This window comes from Pan paniscus, chromosome 4, assembly GCF_029289425.2.
Source record: "Pan paniscus chromosome 4, NHGRI_mPanPan1-v2.0_pri, whole genome shotgun sequence".
Lineage (NCBI taxonomy): Eukaryota > Metazoa > Chordata > Mammalia > Primates > Hominidae > Pan > Pan paniscus.
Genome location: NC_073253.2, coordinates 149,685,846 through 149,692,322, shown reverse-complemented (window position 1 = coordinate 149,692,322; position 6,477 = coordinate 149,685,846).

The following is a 6,477-nucleotide window of genomic DNA, read 5'->3' as shown; positions in this document are numbered from 1 at the left end:
ATGATGGATGTGGCCTGGCCCCGTTTAAAATAATAAGGCTAATAATGATACAGTTGTTTCATGCATACGGACTCTTTCTGAAAGCCTGTGAGCAGAAGGAAAGGGTTGAGGAGCCCAGTGTTTTCACCTTAAGTGTAGCCAGCCACCGATCATCCCCACGACCCATTGCTAGCTATAACGCTTATGCTCCGGCAGACTTCAGAACTTCTTGGCTCCTGCATGCTCTTTTGGAGAAAAGAGCACAGAAGTTTTGAATGAATCTCCAAACCCTGTCCCTGAGATAGCAGGGCTTAGATGGACAAACCTGGAGTGGACAGCTTGCATTGTGCCCCACGGGGACTCTGCCAGAGAAGCGCATGATCCTTAAGACAGAGATATGGCTCAGTCCTATATTCCAGGAGAAAGTAGACTCAATGTTTGCTCATGAAGTGTCCCTGCGTCCAGCTCTGCTGGTGTGTCCCTGGCGAAGACTCCCCACCTATGTAGCCAGCAGCATCTGTCCTTGGATACACCATCCCGGCTCTAGCTTTTCCCCAGTAATCAGCTGGCTTTCGCTGGCAGGAGGATCCAGGAGATAGGTAAAATGGGTTGATTCAGTCCTTGCTGTGGAATTCAGATTAGACTGGGAAAGGAAAAAATTCTCCTGACCAGGGATGCAACAGTCAGGCAGTGAGAATGACCTTCGTGACACTGAGCCGAGATAAGCCTCTTGGCATGAAACAGCTCGGCAGGCAATGATCAGTGGGCTAGGGATTGGCTACAAGTGGCCCGACCCGACCCGGGGAGCAACCGAGCACCAGGAAACTAACCAGCATGTGAGGAACAAAAAAAATCTCCCAATATGCCGAAAACAGCCTGGTGCACAGCAAAACTTCGTTAACAGGCGGCCTGGAACTGAGTGCTGTGAAGCTGACCAGAATGAAATTGCCCTGAAAGCAACGGGACTGGGTAAAAGAAACCGGAGTAAAATCCACCTGCCTGCTAGTGTGCAACTAACCACTGCGAGGGATGGGAGAAGGGAGGGTCTCGGAGGGCCGCAGGGTGGACCGGGAGGAGACAGGACTCCTGGTGCTCTGGAGAACCTGACCGAGCTGCTTCGGGGATGGGGGAGGGAGGTGTCCAGTGCCTTTTGATTTACAATCGCTGCGCCCCAAGAGATCCCATAAATTTGGGGGCCGTTTTCACCAAAACCGTGAGTTACGATTTTTCAAATAAATACATTTTCCAATCAGACCGGGTTCTGTTTAGGTTGAACGCGTCCCGAAGCAGACATCTCTCTGTGCGGAAAATACACAGAGGAGGAAACGGAGCCGGGACGAAGCTCAGACGACATAAAAACTTATGTAAACACATTGTCATTTACGGGCTTCGGAAGAGAAAGAGAATGAGGGGAGGAAGACAGAAAAAGTGGGGGGAAACACATACATGTTTATTTCTCCCTCGAATCCTCAGGTCCTAGCCCAGAGGGAGGTTAGAAAATGTAATATTCTTTTTCCATAAGCTTGATTTATGTTACTCATTGGACAATAGGCAGCAGCAGGTTTACCTTAAATAGATTTTGTATTTTTGAGGCCTGTTACAGACCTGAGAATGAGCACAAATGACCCCCCCTCGCACACACACACAGCCACACACATATATGCATAGGCACTCTCTCCTAGTTTTTCTTCAAGAAAGAGCGTGGAGGAGATAAACCAAAATGAATTATTTTAGCAGGGGAGGGTCGTCGATTTCTATCTGTGTGCCCTTGGGCAAGTCTCTCCCCATCCTCTGGGCCTGTGTTTTGCCAGTAATCAGGGGCTACCGTTGCGCAGAAAAGCATTGGCACATAATTCTGTGCACAATGGCAAGAACCTCCTAGCCAAAATGTAAAGAACGTCACTTCCTGCTTGGACCCTCTCTGGCCTGACCACCCTCGTCTCAGGAAAGAAGGTAATAAGGGGAGACAGAGGCTGCTGTTCACCCCAGGTCCCCTCTGGAGATCTGGGCTCTAGCCGCGCGTCTGCCACTCATCGGCTGTGTGCCCTTAGGAAAGTTCCTTCCCCTCTCTGGGCTAGTTTCCCGTCTGCAAACAGAACCTTGGAGCTCCCAGGAGCAATCTACTCCGTGCCTATCTCTTCCCTGCCCCGACTGTCCCCCATCCCTGGGAGCAGGCTGGGCCAGATTGGAAAGTCCTAGGTCCTCTTCAGACATGGCAGAGAAATGTTTAAGGGATTTGCGCGCTCAAGCTGCGGGGTAAATGGTCCGCGGGCTGATTTATGGCGCGTTACTGCGCGACGCGATTCCCCAAGACAGCGAGAATATTTTACACCGCGCTAATATAAACAGGCGGCCGGCCGGGTCCTTTTTATGGAGTTCCTGTAATTACCCGGGCCCTGACAGGTCCTTGATTTACTGCCCTATTTAGATAAGGGGTCCGGTGCGGGGATTGCCCGTGGCGTCAAGGTCACGGGACTGCGGCGGAAGAAGGTTTTGCGGTAGGCGCCGCGGCCTGGGCTTCCAGAGGCCTGCCAGTCCGGGGGGCGCGGATAGGGGTGAGGGTAGGAGAGGGGCTAGGGCAAGAGCGAGACCCCACCACTGCAGAACGTCCAGGCTTGAGGGACCTTCGCATTGCCAGGGTACAGCTGTCCTACTGTTATGGATGGGGGAACTGAGTCCCGTAGGTGGCAAGACTGCACCCCCCACCAAGTCATTTAGGGAGGGACATGGGGGTGGAGGGTGGAATCTGGAACTGGAATTCGGGTCTCTGGCAACATAATTCCTACACCTGGCGATGTCTCTGTATCTCCAGCCTTATGATGGCTGGGTTGTGTAGGGTCAGTAGGGAATGGGAAGGAACCTAAGGCAGTCAGAAGCAGCTAGGTCAGGTCAGAACAGAGCCCTGCAAGGAGGATTCAGTGTCCTGGTCCTTCTCCCCATCCAGAGCTTTGTAGTCATGTGGCGCATGTAATTCCATTTCCGCCCCTATGAAATTAATATTCCTAAAAACAGAGCCACCATTTATCCAGGTTTACTGTCACTGTGCTAAGAGCCTCGCCTTGTGCTTACTCTTACGCCAGCCCTCCACAGAGGTTATTATTGTCCTCCAATTTACAGAAGAGAAAACTGAGGTGTAGAAGCTTCACACAGGGAGGAATGATGTGCACAGTTTTAACTCAGATGGGCCCGATTCCATAGCAAGGTGGAATGTGTTTTATGTGCATAAGCCCTCTACTTTGTAAAGCAGGGTAAAGAAGAGTTCCTGCCGGGTCTCACCACTACAACTGGGGGAAGAAACGAGAAGCCTGCATTTGAAAATACTAAGAAGGCCAACCCCCCTGAAGGCACTCTTTAGGTGAGCAAGGTGCGTTAAGAGGAGGCTGCAGGGGCAGTGTGGGCTAGGACCCTGGGAGTTCTAGTCCTTGGTCTGTTGAGATAGGCAAGAGGAAAGCGGAGTCCTTCTGTAGGGATCCCTGAGCTGAGCACTAAGTCCCAGGAGGAACCAGGGCAGGGTCCCTGCAATAGTGAGGAGCTGGGAATTCCAGAATTCCAGACTATCAATCCTAATCCCTTCTTCTGCAACTGGGGAAACTGAGGCTCGGACTGGAAAGGAACAAAGAGGTGCTAGATAGGGAAAGCCAGAACTCTTGCCTGTCACATCTCTTGCCTGCCAGCCTAAAGCAATTTTAGCCAAAATCCTAGGTCTCAGACCTCCTCCTACAATATAGCGTGGGGCAGAGATAGAGAACAACCTTACAAGGTCCCCACCATCCCGGGAGTTCTGCCGCTCTCCACGGACTACAGTAAAGCATTTTGGGGTCTCTGAGAAGGCAGTCTAGAGCCTAGTTGTACTGCAGTCTCCCCCGACGTCATCCTGCTGGGGGTTGCCCAGCCCCAAGCCTCAGGAGATCCCTTAGGGCTGAGTTTCTGGTGGGGGCACTGCTTGAAAAATGACACTGAATCCCTTCTCTAGGTTGGGGAACAGTGCTTTCCACATCACTGGCAGCTGGAGACACCCTGCTCTTTAAGACCCATGGGGGGCTGCCGGGTAGTCTCAGGGGCCCTCAAGGGGTGTCATAGGACTGGGACTCCTCACCCAGTACTGATAATGCATTCCCCACCACGCTAACCAGGCCAGATATATGGGGGATGTATACAACCTTGAGTGATCTGTGTAACATCATAAAAGCAACTAGGACTCATATGGGCAGGCGCGTGGGCCACACATTTGTATGTGTGTTATGTGTGAGCATGTGAGAACCTCTATTTGTGAGCACCTGTGCATATGTAGTAGAAATTGTGACTGTGTACTTGTGCACTGAAGGTTTAGTGGTGACACTGAGAATATACAAAATGTATGATGGGATTTTGGAAGTTTGTGTTGTGAATACAATTGTGGAGAATCTTAGGAAGATACAAGCTGGTTTTAATTGTGACAATGAGATTATGTGTGAAACCCTGCATTTGTGTAGTATTCAGAATTTATGTGTTTCTACCATATGACTTTGGTCTCTGTGCATGCCTGAATGGAGGATTGGGAGCGGCTCCCAGGTGTAACACATCTGAAGCGTGATGAGTATGTACCCTGTGGGTGACAGAGAGACAATGTGTAAAATCCTAGGAATGCATGAATGCTGTGTGTACCGTGGCTGTGCGTACTACTGTGAGAATACACATACTTTTGGGCGTCTTATGAAGATACGGGCTTTTGTGTACGGCGGCAAGGTTTTGTGAGCCCTTGTGCATGTACCTGTGAATGTATAATCTGAGGGCCTAGTGTGCCGCTCTGAGAGGCACTGTTGCAGATTGTACTTGGATTAGGACAAAGACTGGGCGTGTGTTGAGGATTGTGTGTTGAGGTCCTTCTCTCCACAGCGTAATTACTCTCTACCTGCGCTCTTTCTAGAATGCCTCCAGGCCAGGGAGGCTTGGGACCCCGCAGAGCCGCCGCAGCAGCGGGCGCCCAGCGCTCCCTCCCCGCGTGCCTCCGGCTCCGCGCTCTGCCCTACCCCAGCGCTGCTGGCGCCAGGCGCCGGGGAGAGCGGGGGGTTTCCAGCCCGCCTCGGGCAGGAAACCAGGACCTCCCTGCACCCCCGCCCCATGCACCTCCAGGGCCCACAGCCCTGCTGAGCTCCCACAGGTGGAACCAGCAGGCCCAGGCTTTTGTCTCCGTCACTCCTGTATGTAACCCCCCACCCTTCATTCACTCTCTTGTCCAGGAGTGGAATTCCACTCATCCACGCCCTACCGGACCTCGAGAAAATCGCTCTTCTTCTCTGGGCTTCACGTTCCATATCTGTTCAAGGAGGGAATGGGCCTTTCTCCCTCTGCCTTTGGACTAGTAACTATGATAGGCACATAGTAGGCATCAATAAATAATTGTTGAATGAATGGGTGAATGATTTGCCTTCTAAAAAGAGCACTCACATTAACTTCTCCTTTCCCCCTCCCCTCGACTTTGCTTTGAAGAGAGGCACACTCCCTCTACCACACCGAGGGAGGGGGCGTTGAGCTGAGAAAGGTTGAGAGAATGAGGGACCCAGGTAGGTGGACATCAGCCAAGAAAGGAACCACAGCGGGAGGTAAGACCGAGAGTCCCCAGCTTGAAGCGTCACCACTCCGGGATTCCCAGATTCCAACGCGAGCCTGGGGAAAGCCCACTGTGGAGAGAGTCCGGCTGGCAGGGAATGGCCCTACCCCCGGGGTGAAATCTCGGAGGGTCGTGCAGCCGAGTCGCGCCTCTGCGCGGATGCGTGAGAGATGCCGGACGTCGCGTTTGCCTGTGCAAGCCTCGCGGATGCTGTGCAGTCTTGGTCCCCTCTGCGTGTGTCTACCGCCGAATGCTGGTGTCTCGAGGTGTGAGCTTCGGGGCCGGTGTCTTTAAAGAACCAAAGATTCTTAAGGAGTGATGATCTGGGTAGAGCGGTCCGACGTAGCCGCGCTCCCAGGTCTCGGTGCGAGTCCTGCGGACAGACCAGAGGAGACCTGCTGGCCAGATGCCTCGGGCCCAAGGCGGACGCCAGACTGTCTCTGCGCCAGCCGGGCTGGCCTTCGGAATGGATCAGGCACCCGGGAGGCCGGAGTGGATCTCAGACCCTCAAGCCGGGAACAAACCCGTCGATGCCCGTGGGCCTGGAGTCCGCCTCCTCCTTCCCGCCCCACCCCTACCCCTGCCTCCGAAAGGCTTCTTCGCTGGTCAGTAGCTGCGTGCCCGTCTGCCTGAGGCTGGGTCAGAATTGGCGGGCTGGTAACGACCCCGTGCACAAGCGGCTCCCAGTCTCTCCAGAAAGGGCCGATGACTAAGGGGTGGGGATGGGGGTGGAGGGCTGGAAGGTGTTAGGGAAGAACGTTAGCGGCCTATCCTGTCTTCAGCAGCGCCCTCTCATCTTCTAGCTCTGACGCCGAGCAGAGCAGTTGGAGCTCGGGACTGGGAACTGCTGGAATTCCTATTTAGACTTCTAGACAGTCTAGAAACAAGAACCTTTCTTTCCCTGAGCC